Genomic DNA, 9,159 nt, shown 5'->3' on the forward strand with positions numbered 1-9,159 from the left:
GTGAAAAGGTGCCCTTACTTGAATTCCAATTTTGCCATGAGGTAAGTAGAAAGAGATTTGGGTAGATATTGGTGGCATGATGGTCACTTCCACTAAGTGGAAGTGGTGAGAATGTGCTATTCATAAAAAAAATCCTCTTTTCACAAAACGCAAGGCAAAAGCAGTACGAAGAAAGTGTGTCCCCTTCCCTACAGGCCTGCGTCTGGGCTGTGGAGACATGTTCAGAAGAGATCACCAACATAAAGAGCGTAGATCTTCCTCCACACCTGAACAAACCAGTGTCTCATCTGTCAGGGGAAAGCGTCCTTCTGTGCAAGGAAGGTGACAGAGTGGGAACTTACGCCGTGCCACCCTGTGGTTTAAACTACGTGCCTGGGGAGAGGACATGAGAAAAAAAGGGAGAGAAAAGCTACCAGGTGGCTACAGGCACAGGAAAATGAGTTGCAAGGAATAAGCAACAACAACAACAAAAAAAAAGGTCTGGTCGCCCAGCCTGTTTCAAAAAATAGGTGCTTCGGACTGAAATCTGAGTTTCCTTGCTGTGATGTGAATATCCAGACCGCTTCCCCCTCCCTTCTCCGTTGACTGTGGTGCTGCCTAGTCTTCAGATTTTCAGGACTCAGTCACTCAGTCACATACCCCAGACTCTCATCTTTTGAGAGGGGTTGCACTCCCCTTACATAGTATGGGAATCCCATTTTTCTGTCTCGGGTGGAATGGTGTAAGGCACTTCTAAATCATTGCAGATGTTGATTGTTGTCAATAGACATGTACATCAAGGCCATGGAAGTACTTCCTACTGTTTCATCTTCCCTTTCATTTGTTGTCTGGTTACTACTCCCAACTCCATAGTCAGTGAAATGCCCTAAGAAACCAAGCCTTTTTAATTTTAACCACTTTTGTTTTTTCTTTCTCTAGGTCTGCCAGTGTCTGACAAGGTAGAAAGAAGTGCTTTTGTCTTCATCTCTTGTGAAGTGAGAGGCAGTGCCAGTTTAGACTGTGACTAAGGCTCTGCGATGGTGTAAGTCTATCTTGCTACTTCAAATTCAGTGATGCAACCTGAGTTTACATTAGTTAACTTTCAAGGATTCAACCAATCTAAAGCTTTTGGCCAATGACAATCATTTGAGAATATTTCTATGGGTTTATTTTCTTCACTTTCATTTGTTTGGTATCTCCATCTCATTCAAAGCAGTCAGGACTGGTTTGCTTCTCTCTTCTCTGGAAATCTGCACTAGGAACCAGTGTTAGATCAGGATTCTGATTCTAAGAGTATGATGAAAACTGTTGCACTCTAAGTTGGAAATGGGAGAATTCACATATATGGAAATGGGAGGTTCACGTATACGTAAGAATTGTACTCAAACAGATGATCACACTTTTCTTATACCTTAACAGACACACCTTTTAACTTTAAGCCTGAGAAGCACAACAGGTAGTTTATATCTTTCCCTTGGGTACAGTGTGCTTTTCTGTATTTTGCTTCTGTACAAACAAATCAAAATTTTAAAGTCACATTGTCAGTCATACAACCAAACAACCTTGCATGGCATTACATGTTCACCCCCCAGATAGATCAAGAATGGCATGTCTCCATGAGCTCTGGTGTGGAGAGGTACCATGCTGTTCACAAGACTCCCAATAAGCTTACCAGTGATTTAAAACTTAAACCTTGGAGCTATACAGTTCCTGAAAATTATCATTAATTAGGTGGCAGGTGGTGAGTTCCAAGGGTTTTATTACTATTAATTCAAACTGGAAATTAGAAATAAAAGTGAAGGAGCAAAATAACAAAATCCAGAAGAGAGGTTTTCATTAATCCATTCAGTTCAGTGCTATTTCAGAGGTAAACTGGAGAGAAAGAGTTTACAGAAAAATAATCTCAAAATAAAATTGAAAATGAGACCAACACTGCTTAAAATTTGCAGTGATCACCTGTATTTTCATATGCATATCCAGTGATTATTACTAGCAACAAAAAACAAAGATTCTTTTCCCCGTAATTCAGCATCACTCTGGGTTATATATGTGAGTGAAGGAAACTCTAGGGAAGTTTCCCCCAGAAGTTCCCCCATAGCCCCTTCCCTTTTCTCTGATTTTTTTGACCTCTGTTTTACCATGCTTTGTTTCAAAAGCAGAAACTTATCTGCAGGTAAGTTTTACGTAACATTCTATTTCAAGTGCTAGTATTTTGAAGAGGTAGAAGTCAACTGAAATATGGGCATAAAAATACAGCATTTTCTTTCTTTCCCTTAGGTGCATCCAGAACAGCTCACTGGTCTTTCTCAAAACTATAGTTCACTGGTTTGTCAAATCTAGGCTACAGGAGGCAGCTACTGCAAAACCCATTCAAGACTCAAATCTAAAGCAAAACTCCCAAATCTTCTAGCTGAAAATGAGCAAACCTGACAATCCTATTGAGATTCAAGGTTCTCTGGTTCTTTGGCACCCTATTCATTACCAGTAGCACAGCAATGCCCTTCTTCTTCATGTTTGTCCAGACTGCTTGTAGAGCAGCCAGGAGAGATGACTGCCCTTGGAGGTGAAGCCTCTGTGCGAAATACTGAATGGTTCCTGGGGGCTTGTGGCAGATCTCTTGAACTAAACTTTCCTTGCGGTTTTACTTTTCACAATAAGCATGTCTCCAAGAAACAGAGGACATATAATGAGATTCACAAAGCAGGCAATAATTTAAATCTTAAAGAGCTGAAAGAGAGTGAAGATGGAGTAAACAGGAAGACAAAGCCTGGTCTGTTGCAACAGAATCAGCTATTCACAGGTAGACTCTTAAAATTACCTTGGGTCACCTCAGGGAAGAAGGAAAAAAAAAAAAAAAAAAAAAAAAAACACCACCTGAAAGCTCATAGTAAAACAGGGAGATGATTTATTTAATACCATGCAGCAAACCCCTTGACATCGAATGATGCTGTGTTCATCTCCTTAGGCAACATTGTTTTCCATAATGAACTCAAGATATGAATAGATAAACATTTCAAACTTCATGCCCTGCTCACATCTCTGCTCAAACCTCCTGCCATGTCCTATCTCAGTCCCTTAATAACAATATTCCTCTCACTTGTAATGCCATCTCAGTGACTTGAATGCTTCTCACAACTGTCTCATGTCCTTCTTCCCCATCTCTGCATGTATGTCCTCCAAGTAGCAGCCATATTCTTGGTTCAAACATGCTCCTTAAGCGATACCCTGGGGAAAACAGCCAGCACTCCTGCTGGAACCACAGGATGGTCCTAGGAAAGGCAACACTACCAAGAAGTACCATGGCTTGTAGCCCTGTCCTCCATCACTCTTTTTGCACTTCGTCTGGTCTCTCTGTATCCATAACTGAGCTTGTAGCTCCAGTTGACTTTGTTTCTACAAGGAATCAAGAGTAGCCTCCAACCTGTGAAAATAACAATGAATAATAACTGAGACATGCAAAGGGGACTACAGGTGAAAGGAAGAAAAGTGATTCCAGAATCGTCCTCTGTGAGGCTTCTACTCTTCCCTTGAAAACCTCTCATACCCAAGAAAACCATTTAGTACATTAATCATAACGTAGTCCTGACAAGGTCTGACAACTTCTGCTTTACTACCTGAACAGATAAAATTATTTGAAAAACCTACTCACAAACACTTCATTGCCGAATACCCCTGAATGTTTTCATCAAAATGCAGGGCCTTCTCCCCATTCTCTAGCAAGGACCAAAAAGCAGAAGTGGGATCACGGGGTTTCAGACTCGCCTCGCAATATAACTTGTGCTTCAGTAGATTCACTGACTCACTGTCAAATATTATGAAAAACAGGTTAAACAAAAACACCTTGTCAAGTCAATTCCTGATGTAATACATCAGCTTCAGGTACAGTTTTCTTTAGGGGTCACTGTATGATTTCCCATATATATTTGATTAACCAGTTCACAAATGTGTCAATGTGCCCTGGGACATCTGGTCACCAGTAGAGTTTAATAAGACTCTTCTCCATATAAAATGAACATTCCAGCCAGCAATAACATATATTTAAATCAAACCTCCAACACTGTGTGCTTTTGAAAAATGCTCAGCAAGCCCCACATGGAGAATAAAGAAGTTCAAATCACAGATCCCTTGCCATGTTCAGCTGCACTTAGAAAGCTCCCGCTCTCGTGTATTTTCTCTCTCTTTTTTTTTTTCTTTTCTTTTTCTTCCATTGCTTGCTCTCCCTTTTGCTGACATGGCAGACTAAGGGGGTATAAAAATTTCTGTCTTCCACCAGCAGAAGAGTTTGCACCCAGCAAAACACCTGGCCTTGAAAACCTTGAAGAGGAGCCCGTACTCCTGACTGGTGCTGTGTTGTGATGCAAGGAAGGGTCTGAGAACACGCGTGGAAAAATTGGGTGTCTCTTCTTCCCCCACAGAGAATTTAAGCTGATGATGACAAGCTGCTTCTCTCATCAGACACTCCATTAACTCAGGGGGCAAATGTGCATGCTGTGCAAGTGAAATGCCCCAAGCCTTCTGATGGCTTATTTTGCAGTACTGTATTGCTACATGATGGAAATCTTGTTTTCAGCTACTTTATTTTTAAACATAGGAAATGGCTCACATACTTGCATGCACATGTGCACACCCATTTGCAAAGAACATTCTTATGGTTTCAAATTCACACATGCAAGAGACAGAAAATGTTAGAAATGAAGGTGCTCATGCAATCTATTATGCACAATTATAAAACAGTCCCTAGCTTGTTAATTTAATTTGATTTTTTCAACTTGGTAAGGATTTTGTACAAGTTCGCTTATGCCCCTTCATTCTCCCTTTTCATCCAAAATTGTTGTGTCTGCTCATCTCTCCTTTTTTTTTTTTTTAAGTTGGAAAATTTGCAGAGAATGAAGACAGTGACTGCAAGCACAAAAGGGCATTGCACAGGAACTTAAAGTAGTCTGTATGCGTGTGGATGTTTCCTGTCTCCCTGGTACATTATCTGAGGGTCTGGTTGGCAGAAGCACACAAAAAGCAAGTGCAGGCAACAGTAGTGCTACACTGTGAACAGAACTTGTGCCACATTGCAAGGTGTTCTGTGTATCCCATATGGGCATCCATAACTAGCATCCCCTTTTGGCTTACCTTTCTTCTTATTGGTATTCTTAGGGGGCCTACAAGAAAGCTGGGGAGGGAGTTATTACAGCATGTAGTGATAGGACAAGGGGTAATGGCCTTAAACTGAAAGAGGGGATTTTAAGATTAGATATAAGGAAGAAATTCTTCACTCAGAGGGTGGTGAGGCACCGGCACAGGCTGCCCAGAGAAGCTGTGGATGCCCCATCCCTGGAGGTTCTCAAGGCCAGGCTGGGTGGGGCTTTGGGCAACTTGGTCTGGTGGGAGGTGTCCCTGCACATGGCAGGGCATTGGAAATACCAGATCCTTCAGGTTCTTTCAAACCCAAATGATTCTATGATTGCATGATTTACTCAGGAACCTTGCTCCAAAGAGTGGAAAATAGCACCCCAGTTCAATTCATCACATCATCTGAAGACAAATTACAGAGAGAAGTGTTTGGTTACATCAGTGGTGAACACTGCTGGGGGGAAAAAAAAAAAAAAAAAAAAAAAGTGGAAATGATTCATTCCGTCTTCAGAGTAGGGTTTGATTAGCTCCCAATAATAAGGAAAGGGGATGTGTCTTCAGCAGTGATGGTAAAGCAAAATATTGCACAGCTGCTCATTAAATGGACACTGTCTATCCAGAAGCCTGAAAGGGATGATGTGATTAAAGGTGCACAGACCCCTAGAGGAAGTTGTCTGGGCAGGTTTAATTCTGGCATTGCCTCCATTTTGACTGGAGGCTTTTGTAAGCCTGCTAATATTGTCTTACCATGGGTACGATTGTGTACAAGCACACCTATGTGTGTGCATAGCTTTTATCTGCAGACATAGAGGTAATGCTGTCTTCATGAGGTTTCTAATGACAGGTGAATTATGACCATAGTTAAGAAGCAGTTTCATGGCTCCTACATCCAAATGGGGCAATTACCATCATACATCAAATAAAACAGACCAAAGAGATGCACTTACATGAAGGTGATTACACACAATTACCATCATCCCCTCTTGCCCTCAACAAGTGGCTCTGCATTTTCATCACTGCAGTTCAGGTGGCTGCTGGTTAAGCCAGTTCATGCACAGCTTGGCCCCTCTCCCAGCAAAGCAGGCCAGTTCCGTGGGGCTGCAAGCCACAGGCACTGGCCTGTAGCCCACTCCAGGACCACCTTTTCCAAAGCCAGCACGCAGCTTCCCTGCCTGCTGGTCCCTACCCAGACTACAATTGCTCCAGCCACCAAGTCAAACCACAAAGCGCTTCCCATTGCAGCACAAGGCACATGCTGGTTCGCGGCCGTAGCTGTGTAATGCAAACAATCTCCTCTTCTCCAGCTCACTGACTCCCATTGCAGGCAGGGAGAAGTCGAGGCTGTCTAAACGTCAAAGCGAATTTACACAGCTGTAATGCATAGCTGAAAGCCATGATGCCTCTCAGGACTGTTTCTCTAATTAGTCAGCAGAGAGATCAGAAGAAATGACTTGAAAGAGAGCACAGCAGCAAGGGCAGGTAAAGGAGTACGTCAGGGAAGGAGGGAGGATGATGCAGGGAGAAAAGCAAATAAGATTTTTTGGATGCCATGCTTCAGTTAGATGCTAAATACACAATTGCAACTCATTGGGCTGCTTTATAAAGTAAGAAATTTTTATTTGGTATTAAAGGCATCCCAGACTTAGTAATAACAGTACAAGTACGTTTTCTCAAACACCATGTAAAAGGTAAACTCATTGCACAGGGTATATCACAGGTTTGCAGTCACCCAGCCTGTACCCAGCAATGGCCACTTTCCAAAGTGATAGGGACTGTGGGGACTAAGGCCAGCCCTGATCTTTGTGGAGTTGTTTAAACCAGGCAACAAACTACCAGCTCAGAGCAGCAGCACCAGGCTTATGTTTAGCTCTAATGCAAGTCACTGCACAGTGCTCAGTACAAAATAGCACTATGGGCTACTTGACTCCAGGAGGAGTAATTAAGTCATTTAACAAAGCCTGGCTATCAAGGGAAAATGTGGAATTGCTCATGTTTCCCAGCTCCCCGTTTCACAGATGATCCTCCTGACCATCTCCCAGGGGATAAAAAGCTCCCTGTGACCATGCTGCGAGCTCCAGGGAGCAGTGTGGTCTCCACAGTCCATCTAGCCCCAGCCATGCCATGGCCCATATCTCTACAACTTAAGGTCAGTATTTTGGTGACATCACAGGCATGAGGAGGAAAATTTTATTCTCAAAATAAATCACCACTGCCAGTGGTCTTCCAAAAGACAAGGAGCGAAACCTGCCCCTGCTGAAGTTTGAGGAATCTTACCCCTGGATTCAGCTGCTCATACAGAGCTGCAGAGTCCATGCTGACCAAACCATGACAGGAACAAGCAGACACAGGGAAAAGGCAAAATGGGAAGAAAGAAGCACAGGGGTATGTACTGAGGCAGCTTCCCAGCAGAGAAGAAGCAAAGTGGACACATACTCTGTGATGCTAACTCCTCTGGCTAGTGCCCATCTGGGTGGAATGGTGAACACCTGTAGAGCTGTTCACCATTCTTGGGACCAGCTGGGCTCTCCTCCTGCCACCCTGCAAGCTGTGGCCCATCTGGCTGCTCACAGCACCTCCCCAAAATGAATGCTATCGCTCTGAGCATCTTTCTCTGTCCTCGCTGTACCGTGGGTACCAGCTCACCAAGCACATGACAGGTGAGAGGTACCTCTCTCTGAAATGAAATACAAAATGCTCTCACAAAAGCCCAGCCCACAGCTAATGACAGCACCTTGTGCTGACAGCAGCTGCTGCAGAGGGAAATGTCAATGGGACTATTACAGCCAGCGATTTCGCTTAGCTGATGGCAACCCTGACCTTTGCTGCACCCAGAGGCAATTTGTTTTCCTGGCTGCTGGAAAGCTGGAAAGTACCAAGAGACATTACAAAAATGGTGCATGCCCTGACCCTGTCTAATCATCATTTGCTATGAGATGTCTCTCTCCCGAATGCGGTGGCTGCCAGCAGCTTTGGCACAGATTCTTGCTGGCTCCGTGGGGTGGGCACGATGGGGACTTGATGGGACCATCCCACTGCTGAGCAAGGAGTGCAAGGTTCACAGATCTCAGCTCTTGGCTTAGCTAGGGCAACTTTTCCTTAAACTCTGGATACATCTGCAGTAACGAACAGTGAAACATCAGCTCTAAATGGCAGCTAGACAAAACCTTCCCTTCTGCTGTTCCCAAATAGCTTCAAGTACTGCTCACTGCAGCCACCCAGAGGGGATTATATAGGTGTGGGCCACTGGGAACATCTTGCTGGTGAGGAAAAATGCTCCTCCTCTTGACAGGCCAGATGAAGAGGTGCTGAGGGAGAGGAGGGGGAGAGGTCCTCGTCATCCCATGTTGTTCACTCAGAGTGTCGTGTAGAGGATGACTCCCGCCCATGTGGCACCTGGGGGGCTGGCCCTTCCAGCAGCATAAACCAGCAGCATTAGGTCTGACTTCAAGATGCTACACCATTTGCAGCTACTAAGGGGCTGTCTTCCTCATATTCAGCTCTAGTTTCTAAAATATGGATGTGAAACAAAGACCTTGCAGAAGTGAAGGGTCTACATAGGCATGCAAGATCATCAACAGCCACAAACAGATTTAGAGAAATGTTTGGCTAAACTTCACCTCTCCTACAGGAAGTCTGAGTTCCACAAGCCTCTTTCTAAAGCTTTTTTCCTGATATGCTACTTTTGGTTGCAGGTATTGGAAAGGCGCCATCAGACCTCCCATGCTAAGTCAGCCTTCATCCCATCTCCCAGGGAGAAATACACTTCTGCCAGAATTAATTTTCAGGGATTTTGCTTAAGGGAGCAGGACTCCCAGCAGTGTGTGAACTGCAGACCCCACCAATGCTGCCTTTCAGTTCTGCTGATGCTCTTCAGCCGGTGCTGTGCAGTGCTCATTGCCAACCCCAAGCCACCCCCAGCACCATCCTCACTTCACGGGCTGAATTCCCCACTGTGTCAGATCGTACTTGTTTGCTGTGTGGCCAGGGTAGCTTCTGAAGTGAGGTCTCCATAAATAAATAAATAAATAAATAAATAAATAAATAAATAAATAAATA

At 43.9% G+C, this 9,159-nt stretch overlaps 1 long non-coding RNA gene across 2 annotated transcripts in view; it reads right to left on the reverse strand.

Moving 5' to 3' along the window:
* Positions 1–1,915: 1,915 nt before the first annotated feature.
* LOC118164027 overlaps positions 1,916–9,159 on the reverse strand; it is a 36,942-nt gene continuing 29,698 nt past the window's right edge. For both annotated transcript variants that reach the window (XR_004749306.1, XR_004749307.1), the window contains one exon: positions 1,916–3,400. This is a non-coding gene — a long non-coding RNA (uncharacterized LOC118164027). The remainder of the gene's footprint in view (positions 3,401–9,159) is intronic.

Source organism: Oxyura jamaicensis, chromosome 3 (assembly GCF_011077185.1).
Source record: "Oxyura jamaicensis isolate SHBP4307 breed ruddy duck chromosome 3, BPBGC_Ojam_1.0, whole genome shotgun sequence".
NCBI classification, from domain to species: domain Eukaryota; kingdom Metazoa; phylum Chordata; class Aves; order Anseriformes; family Anatidae; genus Oxyura; species Oxyura jamaicensis.